Consider the following 12,500-nt stretch of genomic DNA (forward strand, 5'->3'; position numbering starts at 1 on the left):
GAGGGAAGCATTGTAGAGGTGGGAAAAACTCTATGCAGCGAGTTACAGTTGCTTTCTTTGTGAATGCAGCTGGTGGAAAGGAAAGCCCAGTTTTGATCAGCAAAAGTAAAAAGCCCTGCTGCTTTTCTAAGTTAAAAGACACCTCCCATCCCTGTGGTGCTCACTATTTCAGTAACGATAAGGCATGGATGCGTACTGAAATTATGACTGACATCCTTACTAAACTCAACACTCGTATGAAGCGTGAGGGTAGAAATATCCTTATGTTTCTTGACAATGTACCATGCCATCCTCTGAAGCTGAAGGGTGTGTTTTCAAATATTCGAGTGGAATTTCTTCCAAAGAACACAACTTCGCGTACCCAGCCCCTTGATGCAGGCATCATCAAGACATGGAAGGTGTACTACCGTCGAAAGCTTCTTCGGTACGTTGCCAGCCAAATTGATGTCAAGCAGTGTGCAAGTGACGTTATCAAATCAGTCAATTTGTTGATGGCTGTGAGGTGGATGGTGAGTGCATGCGAAGAAGTGAAGCCAGAAATGATTATTAAGTGCCTTAAACACGTTGGCATGAACTCAGAGGAGAACCAAGTAGAGGAAGATGATGATCCATTTGCTGGAGAAGAGCTCTTGGATTTAAATGAGCTGGTTGCGAAAGTTTCTGGTGAGACAAACGTTGATGCTGCTACATAAGTCGCTGATGCTGACTCCGAAGCTCTCTCCCATGAGCACTGTGTTGATACTGGTGATCCAAACTGGTGGAGAAATGTTCGGACAGAGATGATCGAAAGTCACAAATCAACGGAAACAATGCAACTTGATGACAAGGATGACAATGAAGACATGGACCAACCTCTTAGTCGTCCTGAGGTGGGCTCGGTCAAGGATTAAGCAGTTGGTAGAATTCGCTGACTGGAGGGGTGAGGAGCAATTATCGGTGGCGATTGGACGGGCTCACGACCTGCTGTGTGATGTGCAGGGCAAGTCATCCAAGCAGTCATCTCTTGACTCTTTCGTTGTCAAAATGTGACGGAAAATGTGCGCCCAAAATAAGTTACTGTCTAGCTTATACAACATGCATTTGTGCTTTCATTTCAGTTTTGGTAGAAATTAATTGGTTATTTGTAAAACTGTACTGTAGTTACAGTATTCAGGACTACTCTTCTTGTTCGTCAAAAAGGGCGATGCAATGCCACCTGGAGTAATAAAAGAGTCAAGTTTCTTTCACAAGAATTGTCTCAATCGCTGTATTAAACGATTTGGGTAACACAAACAATAATCATCATAGACCCTAAGTTTTGCCCAGAATATTTTTGGACCAGTCTTAATATACTTTTAGCTAAGAAAAGTTATTACTATTGGTTTCGATAAGCACTGGCAAAAGGGTTAGGTCTCCGCAATTACCATATGTAAATTACCAAAAATTTAGACCCCCTGTGGTCTGACCTCTGGTAAGCGACCACATATTCTTGAGATTATGGGAGGTTCGCTTATTGGAGGTTCGACTGTATACAGTTTAAGTCTAAAATCTAATTGTCTAACAACCTCGTTTAAGTTTTCGTTTTAGTGATAAAAACGTAACATTGAAGGCTACAGAACATAGTTTCAATTTAGGTTTAAAAACCACTTACCGGAAATGTGATAAACTTGGCTCTAATATAGGATTTTCTCATCCGTTCCTCACAGATCTCCACAGAATTGGCATAATCTTGCAAAAAGTGGTAATTTTCTTAAGACTTGGAGCCGGCACGTGACTGACTTAAGCTCCTGCATGTAAACCCCGTTGCATGTTGTGTAACCTGCGACATCGGAGAATCACAACAAGTGATACTATGGTGCATATTTCGGGTCAAAATTAGTAATGCAAACTTTTCTTTACCATTACTTTCGAATTGCAACTCTCGTCGCATGATTAATTGCCAATGAAGTTTCTTTTACCATTATTAGCGAAAACTTGCTTCTTTCTGCACGTTTCATGGCGTACAAGTGTTTTTCTTTACCAGTGCTTTCGAATTGCAACTCTTGTTACATGGTTAATTGCCAATTAAGCTTTTGTTCACATTTTCTGCACGTTTCTTGACCAGAGACATAAACATGTGAAGGCTATTTTTCGAACAGAAGAATGACTTTTACACGCAAGATTATTTCCGAATATCAACACTCATACCGTAAACGTTCTTTACAAATCTCTGTTCCTGATAAATCAAAGTAGAGATATCCACAAGGGATCAAAACTATTAGCATCAAATTACTATATTGAAATACGTCTTACCGCAAATTTTCTGCAAATTTTCGGCAAAAAAGCAACCAGGCGTTCCAACGGGTCGTGAAAAGTCACCTGATGATGCCCTGCGGCCCACAAGTCACTTAATGTTTCACATCTCTGGAAACGTGGTTGGGTTCTTTCTATCCTGTTCTCAAAGTTTCTCAACAAGAATGGATCCAAATTTGCTATGTGAGTGCGCACAGTGCTTGTTAGAGACAGCGGACTTTATCCATGACACTAACCTGACTGCTGCTGTAACGTCCACAACGCAGACAACAACAACAACCTCGAGCTCGGCAACTGTGATGCAACAAGCTGAACAGACGATGCAACCTCGACCAAACAGCGCAACAAACTGTGACACTGTCAGGGAGCAAGCACAACCAACTGTTTGGCTACCGACCGCCAGCTCTGTCTCGAGCTCCTCAAAATTCTCGGGCAAACAGTAGGGGAACACACCACTCGCCCTACACCAACGCAGCCATAGGTCGTGCGAGCTCCACGTGTAGGAGATCATTCGTATGTATGGCGACAGCTGGACAGCAAACCCCACCGTCAACCTCAGAGAGGATTGACCTGTCACTGAACAGCCTGGGGGAGAAGAAATTATCGTTCCCCAAAGAAGGAAACGGGGCAGAGGTTCATGAAACCGTAGTGGCAGCCTTTCCGGCATTGGGGGAAGGGCGGTCCAAACAACTGCTTCTCATTCCGATGCCATGAATGGCTTCAGCGTGAGCTATCTGCAAAGAGTGCTTGGGCAAGCCAAGGCCTATTTCAGGCTGTTGCAAAGAGACATTGTGATGGAGACACGTCAAGGAGGTATTGCCAGCCCGGACAAGGTATGTCAATTGTCTTCCCCAACAGTAATAGGCCCAAGGCCCAGGGGGAACTCCCATATAAAAGTGATGGAGATGCTCGTCATCCTTACTTGGTGGAAATTTTTTTTATTTATTTTATTTTTTATTTTTATTATTATTATCACCTTACATGTTCCCTCCCCCACAAACACACTCACACCCACAAACACGGAATATGTTTACATAATAGAGAAAAATAAAACAAATAAAAAAAAGGAGGAGGTGCTCTTGTGTTGAGAGGAGCGACCAATTTATTATACTCTACAAGATCGGAATTACCTGTACAGGTGGAGAACAAGGTGCTGGATTCTGTATTTATTTATTTATTTTTAAAGCAATAGCGGTTCCCATTTCTTTCGCGTTGTTGTATCTTCCTTCTCTACCTTATGAATATATTGTAGATGCCGTAAGTATTCTTCGAAAATTGGCTTTTGTTCTCTAAATTTACACAGCCAGATGAAATGTTTGCTTGTCAAAAATTAATTTGCAAATTGTATTTAGAGGTATCTGGCCTCAGTCCCAAGCAAGTATCTACCTGAAAAGCATATTCTTTACTAACAATTTTACAGGCCTGCATTCATGAAAAAACATGATTTCAAAAATAACGGCTTTTGCTACATTCCCAAAATAAATGAAAGAGGCTTTCTTTACCATATTGACAGAAGGTGCATTTCTCATTATCTATACGTCCTATTTTCTTAAGAAAACTATTAGTTGAAAGTCGTTGATGTAGGAATTTAAAATTAAAAACTATGAGTTTTGAACTCTTGGTACATGTAAAGGCCAAGACATAGGCTGCTTTCCAGTTGACTTTGTGACCGGGTTCCAGATTAATTTCTTTGTGCCATTTTTCTTGCCTTAGAGTTGGTAGCTCACTTTTTATTGATACTAACTTCTTGTAAATAAATCTAGAGGGTTTTGAGTTTTTTAGAAATTTTGAAAGGAAGCTCTCATAACTAGCATTAGTCCTTTCACTTTGCCTACGGAGAGAATTAGTTGCCGAAATTATTCCGTAATAACTTAAGGGAGGAAGTTGAAGGTTATATTTGTCTTGAAAAGCAGTCAAAGATAAAAACTCAAAGGAATCATTTAGGATGTACTTAACTTCGGTTATACCTTTAAGGGACCAGTCTTTGAAAAAAACTGGTCTATTTCCAATTTTTATGTGTGAGTTATACCATAGAGGTGAAGATAAAAACTGTGCTTTGGATTTCAAGTTTTTGGTGAAGGAGGCTACACACCAAATTTCAAGAATTTCTTTGATGAAAGGGTCTGAGACCTCAATGAAACAGCATGCGTCCTTCCTAGTAAGGTTTCCTAAAAATATCGTCTTTCCTCCGTGTGACTGAAGTTCTAAATCGAAAAAAGACTTCCAGCTACTACTATTTTCAGGATCAAGATATTTTTTAATCCAAGATGATTTAAGAGATTTATTAAAAGACTCTATGTCAATCATTTTAAGTCCTCCTTCAGAAAAATCGTTTATCATAACATTTCTGTTTATTTTATCCCCTTTTCCGTGCCATAAAAATTTATAAAAGAGCACGTTTATCTCTTTAATTGCTTTATGGTCTGTTTGAAGTGGCGCAAGTAAATACACCAATTGTGATACCGCAAGACTTTTAATGACTGTAATTTTCCCAAGCAGACTAAGTCTACGAAATTTCCAACAACTTAACATTGCTTTCACTTTTTCCACTTTATTTATAGAATTATGAGAAACTGTTATATTTGAATCCGACGAAAAGTTAAAATCAAGAGCTTTAGGCCATTTAAAATTATTTTCAGGACAGAGTTTAAGATCACTGTTTACCTTCGCACCGATCCATAGAGCTTCTGTTTTACCACAGTTGAGTCGGAGACCAGATACCTCTCCAAAAAGATCTAATAGTCCTAAAGATTCTTCAAGGGATTCTATAGAACCGTCCAAGATTGGCGTGGTGTCATCTGCATATTCGCTCAACTGAATATTTTTTGCCTTCACAGTTATTCCTCTATTTTTTTCATTTTTTCGAAAGACTTCGACCATTACTTCTACCGATAAAACAAATAAGTATGGCGACAAAGGGCAGCCCTGCCTAACTCCTCTAGTCGGTTTAAAGAAATTGCTCGCCCAACCATTGTTCAAAATACAGCTTTCAGTGTTACAGTAAAAAATGCTGATCCATTTTAGAAGTTGTGGGCCATAGCCAAAATACTTTAAAGTCTTTTGAATAAAAGTTCACTCTAACGTATCAAATGCTTTCTCAAAATCAAGGAAAAGAAGAAGTCCGGGAATATTCCTCGCTGCCGTGTATCTAATAACACTATCAATTAAAAGGATATTTTCACCAATAAATCTATTCTTAATAAAACCTGTCTGATCTTCAGAGATAAGTTTCGGAAGAAAAATTTTTATTCTGTTTGCTATGGCTTTTGTTGCAATCTTATAGTCACAGTTAAGTAATGTCAAGGGTCGCCAATTTTTAATTAGACTGAGATCAGCGTCCTTTTTAGGAATAAGTTTAACAATTCCGCATCTTTGCGATACTGAAAGTGTTCCTGCTTCATACGAATAGTTAAAAGAACTTACCAAGATATCACTCACATCATTCCAAAAAGTCTTGTAAAACTCGCAAGGGAAGCCATCTGCTCCTGGCGTTTTGTCCGAATTCATACTGTTTAGCGCTTGCAGACATTCTTCCCTATTCAACAAGCCTTTGCAAACAAGTTGTTTTGCTTTGGTCAAATAATTTTGATTTTGCTGTGGTGGGAGAAAAACGTCACTAGATTTCTGCCCTTATCTACAGAATTATTGACCCCATAACCAAGAGGAATAACATGACAAGGCAAGATCTTGAGTTATTGGTTATGGGTCGGTAAACGACAACATACCGTGTTTATTTCTTACAAATAAATACTTTACACAATACTGAGAAAAAATGATAGAATTTCCATTATCGAGAAGAGCCAGGGAGGCCAGAAAAAACCTAACCGTAAAACCTCGTAGGGGAAATGTAGGAAATCTGGGTCAGGCCGAGACTACTCCTCGTCCCCTGACAGGACTTTTCATAATGCTTTTTATAAGTTCAACGACTTGGACACTTAAAATGTAGCGCCTTTTGTCAATCAGGTCAGAGTCTAATGAGTTTGATGCTGCACCAGATTTCAGGCTGTGCATGCTTAACTGTTGAATGTTAACGGCAAATGGCGATGCATGGGTCTTGAACTCTTCACGAATAGTAGTAGTAGTAGTAGAGATTCCTTTCGTGGGCGCCCTTTTCAACGCCTTTGAGGACTGAACTAGAACAACCATTTCAGGATCCTCCAATTCCCTGGCGTCGGACCAGATCCCTTTACTGAATGTATCTGTATAACACTGAAACAAGAACACACTTCATGTGAGTAAATGCATCCACACCGCCCTCAATTGCGCGGGCTATTACAAAGCACACACATAAAGAGGCCAAAGTTGGCTAAAATTATAGACACACGCGCATAATTTGCGAGAGAGCCGCGAAAGCAGGAACCAAGTTATTAGCATCGCCTTAATGGCTTACGTAGCCTAAATGGCTTACCCAGCCTAAATGGCTTTTGCATAAATAATTATTAACAAAAAAGCGCGCAAACATGCCATAGGAACTAATGGCAATAAAGATTCCTTCACTCCATAAAATGGGCCAATTAGCTTACTCTAAGTGAGTAAGGCCTTGATGCACAATGCAAGAAAATATGGAAAACAGAAATAATTCAGATAAACTTAAGCCGTAATGCTAAAATTCTAAACGCTGGGCAACCAACAAAAACAGACTGCCTCGTCTTTTACAGGATCGCCTTCCAACAAGAGATCTTTTATCCTTGGTAGCGGCACGACCTCTTTCATGAAGGGCTTGAATTTAACTTCTTATCTGGTATCGATTACAAGGCCGAGCCACTCTCCGACTTGCCTAGGCTCCCAATTAGATTTTTCTTCGTTAGTCACGAGGCCAGACAACCTGAGCTCCTTTCTTTGGATGGTACTTGCAGCCATGGCGGAGATGAAGTCCGGCTGACTAGTAAAACCGTCGTCTAAGTAAGCAAAGGACAGGTGGCCCATAGAGCGCCAGCGCTTAACTAAGGGTCTCATAAGCTTAGTAAAACAATGACAAGCCGAGCTTAGACCGAATGGTAGAACTGAAAAGCAGAAATATCTGGGTTTACCGTTAATTATCCTCGAAAATCCTAAATACTTTTGGTGATCTGCAAAGATGTCGACATGATGATAACCTGACTTAAGATCCCAGGTAAAAAACCAATGATTCTCTTCCAGAACTTGGGAAGGAGATCTAAGATCTTCGTACTTAAATTTACTTTAGAAACAAATGCGTTTACATGGCGTAGGTCGATAACGAGACGGAGCTTCTTGCCCTCCGCCACGGTTAGAGGATTGACACAATATGGAGGAAATTCGTGCTCAATAATACAATTATTGCAAAGAAGCTCTTCAATAGCTTTGACAACAAACTCGGGGTGCTTAAAAGCAGATCTATTATTCTTGAGAAAGCAAGGAGTTGGATACTCACTAAAAGGTAGCCTATAACCCTCCCTGATCATGCTGGTCGCAAATTGCGAGGCATCTAACACAGACTCCCAAAACTCGTAATGAGGACTTCAAACGACCTTTAACACTGCCACCGCTACCCTCACCCACTTTCCTTAAGCAGGCGATTGTGTACGTGTCCAAAAACTCTAAAGCATACTCAACTTTATGATCGCCGTCATCTAGTCATTTAGAGGAGGCCTGGGCGCTATCCCTAGACTTGCAGCCCACGCTGAGGTGGCCATATTCTCCACACTAAAAACAAAATCGATAAGAAGCCATCAAGATATTGCCACTATCCGTTGCAGCCATAGAGATCGTAAAATAAACCTTTCAGGCTATGACTAACTATACAAAGATTGAAAAGCTGACTTTTCGAGCGTTAGCCCTTCATCAGAGCGCTAATGTGAAAATTGAACGCTGGTGAAAATTGAACACTTTTAAACTATAAATGACAAGAAAGCAAATCAGCAGCAGAAAATAAAAGATGAACAAAGATAAAAAATTAAGTGAAGTTGTCGTTCCTAGCGTTCGACCCGAAGGAAGAACCACTACAATGCACACCCTATTTATATCAAATAGCTCGTATGCAAATACGAGTACTATCAATTCATCGGGGACATGAATTGTGCAGGAATGCACGAACAGATTCTTAACGAAATGTGCAGAAAACAAATATCTGCTAAACTGCGTACCGCAGATATTTTTATATTCTGCCCTTATCTACAGAATTATTGAACCCATAACCAAGAGGAATAACATGACAAGGCAAGATCTTGAGTTATTGGTTATGGGTCGGTAAACGACAACATACCGTGCGAAAGTCACAAAGAACGTCCTAGAAAAAGAGGAGGGTCCGAAAAAAGCACAAAATTAATGCCCTAACCAAATAACGGGTAAGGAAAAACAAATGTAATACTTATCTTGAAGCAAGGTCCCAAACGATTCTTTGCCACTGGGGTTTTCTCGCCTGTTTCACGCCCGACGAATTGTGGGGACGATGAGCCGCTGAATGCGAAAAGAAAAGCGGGACTTTGCTCTCTTATGGCGTTGTTTTTCCTTAACCTTTCTCTCGGCTCTCTTTTCAGGCTCGATACATCCTTTTCTCGTCGTCCGAGTCTGAGGCAAGCGCGTCGCTTAGATATTCGCTAACGGTAGCCCAGCCATAGTCGCTTTTGTCGGCCAATTTCATAGCTTTGATGCGCTTCTCGACGAGCTCCGCTCCCTCTTCCAGCGACCGCTTCAGCTTTTCTGTGGACCCTGCTCTAAAGTGATCCAGTGATCATCAAACTTCTCCAAACTTGTTGACAGTGATCGTACTGTTGTTGATTCCCTTTCTTCTTTGCAGGTAAATGTTTCTCGCTTCGCCTTCTTTACTGCCGTGTTCGATTGCGGATGTATTTAGCTCCGAAAACTGGCGACCAAAAGCCATTGAATTTGTCTTCCAGGACAGAAGACATCGCCTTCACGGCTTCGTTCACGATTTCTTGAGTGGTCATTCTGAGGGATTAAGTGAACTTGTCGTTCCTAGCGTTCGACCCGAAGGAAGAACCACTACAATGCACACCCTATTTATATCAAATAGCTCGTATGCAAATACAAGTACTATCAATTCATCGGGGACATGAATTGTGCAGGAATGCACGAACAGATTCTTAACGAAACGTGCAGAAAACAAATATCTGCTAAACTGCGTACCACAGATATTTTTATATTCTCGTTATTGTTTTGGAACTGTAAAGAGTTTGATAAAAGACTCAGACTCATTCAGAATTTCTTTGTCTGTATCGGCGAAAATCCTTTTCACTGATTTTAAGTTGAGTACTTGTTCCTTGCTTGCAATGTCTCTTTTCCAGATTAAGAAAATATTAGGTATTTTTTTCACCTTCATTATACCATCGTGATTTCGATCTGATAATTGCCCCTCCCTTTGTTTATAATTCGATTAATGATTCTAATTGTATTTCTTTGCTTCAAGCTCGGTCCATATTTGTTCATGTTGTCGAGAATCCATTAATGTGCATATCACTTAAATCTTGTTCCAAATTTTGCAACTGCATTGCTCAAGTTCTTCTAACTCGTTGTATTATTTTCTTTTTCTTCTGGAGGCTCCAAATTTTATCGATTCCTCTCTAACTTTCATTTTAATCATCTCCCAGAGAGGCAGCTTAGGGTTAATAAACTCATCTTCGTCCTGTATTCATCTTTGGTTTGTGGGATAATCCAAATTTGATTTGATTAATATATTCTGTTTCAATTAAAAAGGGAGGTGTTAAGTTTCCAGAATCACTCTACATCCCAGTATTAGAATGTTAGCGAAAATTTCTAAAACGATCATTGAACTGGTCCATTTTATATCCGGGAAGATGCATCTGCTTGATGATGTTTACAGAGTATTCCTTGACTTACCAGAAAAAAATCCAAGTCTCCAGTAAACTTCCGGTTTTTCTTTGTCGCAACGTAAATTTAAAAAGTTGCTCGGCGTTAAATACATCTCCAAACATAGACTAAATGTAAGCTTTCGCAATAGTTGTTGATATTTTCAAAATGACTTCTTATGAGTCCTAACTCATACCACCTTTTTTATCCATTTTCAACCACTAAGCACTAAAATTAAAGTCACCTCCTAGAATTATATCTTCGCACTGGGTATGCAAACAAAGTGGTCAAAGATCGAAGTGAAAAAAGAAGGATCATTTTCCTTTGGTGCATTATATATTTGCTAAGCGTCAGTTTTTTCCACAGGTAATGGATGTCAGTCACGTTTATTAAAGCGTCCCTCGGGATCAGTATACGCTTTGGAATATTTTGAAAATCGACAAGTTATTATTGAACAGAATAGCAACACCAGCACTTTTGCTTGAGCCGCAACCGGAAAAAAAGGCATGATAGCCCCATTCATGCTTATTGTCTTCGGTACAATGGGCTTCTTGAATAAAATATATTAACATTTTTATCATGCAGTACACCAGTGAAAAATCTCACGTTGCTTAACCTTGTGTCTCCTATTCCTCTAACATTCAAGGAGCCTATTTTTAAGGCACCGATTTTTTCTATGATTTTTTCTGAGTATCACATTGGACACCCCCCACCCAAGAACACCTCTGATAGTACCTATAGATGTAAACTATAAAGGTTCAAAGACACAATAGTAGAAAGAAAAAAAATTCAAAAATATACACAAAGGACAAATGCCCCAACCAAACAGTGATAAAAACAAGTGTAGGACATTAAGAGTTTAGGAGCTGGACAAACTGATCCGTTTTTGTTCTAATCCGTTCGTTCGGGCTGCTGCTCGCCTCCCCCATAGATCATTTGAAAATTAAAGTGTGGCTTTTGGTTAAACCATATTCAAGACTCTCACCCCGGGGGGAGGGTACTTTAGGAATTTCTGGGTGGGGATGTTTAGCCTATACCAGAGCTAGTTCTGATGAAGTTTGCTACCCTATACTAGAGTTAAACTCCCGACCGATTTCCGTCTAAAAGTATCGATACTTGACAGGTAATAATCACAGAAGTGTTTCATGATAGCCAACAGTGAGGCTGAGTTGCGTAAAAAGCTTTGCCGACTCATTTTTTTTTTTTTGGAGCGGGAATGAATCTTCAAGCGACTGGTCAGTTTCTGAAAAATGATACCCTGACCCAAAACGCTTGATTTATATACCCTATGCCAAAACCCATGAACAGCGGCACATACCTATATAGCCCATATGGCAGTTCTCACCGCCCTGTTATAGCCAGTTCCCTACCAACAGGCCAAAATTCACCATTAATGTATAACTTATCTGGTTGCGCCAAACTGAAAGCTGCTTGCATTCATTTCTTCTGGCCTTTTTCAATGTTTCCACTTGTGTGTCAATGATCTCAGTTGGTAAATCTTTAAACATTTGAAAATTAGTGCCACGAAGCCGGCGGCTCGAAGCTAGGATGTCCTCACAGTCTTTGTACCGCAAAAAAGCGGCGAGTATAGGCCGTGGTCCTCCATTTTTCCCTTTGCCGCTCCGATGAACACGTTGAATTTCGACCCTCTCTGCATCTTCATAACCAAATTCTTATTCTAAGAAGCGACGGAGTGTTCCCTCTGTATCTTCCCTCTGATCCTCCCCTCTTCTTGTCTTTTGTATGTTCATAAACTTAATGTTCTCACGCCTTGAGTAGGCTTCTAAATATAGATTTTTATCGTGCAGACTCTTCGCTTGTTCTTCAAGTTCTTTTATCTTTTGACTCAAATTTGCCATGTTTGCCCCTTGCTTGTTTTCCATAGACTCCATTTTTTCTTTAAGCTTGATATTGACATTCTTTAATCCTTCCTTCAAATCATTTAATTCTTGTGTTTGGCTGTACTTTCAGATTCTTCAAGTCGCTGTGTCCTCGATTCTAAATTCTGTAACTTGCCTTCAATATTGTCCAAAGAACTTTCTATTTTATCAAGTTTCTGAAGCTTCTCTAGAATTTGATTTAAACATTTCGCTCACACTCTCCGACATGTTCAGTACTGCCAAGACTTCATCCACGCTAGCTTTCTTCTTCTTCATCGCTCGTGCCTTGATTTTTTGCCTTTTTCTTGTCCAGAGAGTCGTTCTCACCCTCTGTCGAGTTCGATGACCGGTTTCGGCGCTTCGTAAGATACTTTTCTATAACATTGGCCATTTGCCACTTCAAAGAAAATGTAAAAAGGCGGACAGCTAACACCAACCACTTACGCCGCCATACTCAAACCCTTGGTGGAAAATTGCAGATTTGGTTTGAAGCACATACCGGTAATTTCCGAGCTACATGAGAATCAAATAATCTGCTCTGCTAGAACATGAACTATCTCT

Source organism: Montipora capricornis, chromosome 14 (assembly GCF_036669925.1).
Source record: "Montipora capricornis isolate CH-2021 chromosome 14, ASM3666992v2, whole genome shotgun sequence".
Lineage (NCBI taxonomy): Eukaryota > Metazoa > Cnidaria > Anthozoa > Scleractinia > Acroporidae > Montipora > Montipora capricornis.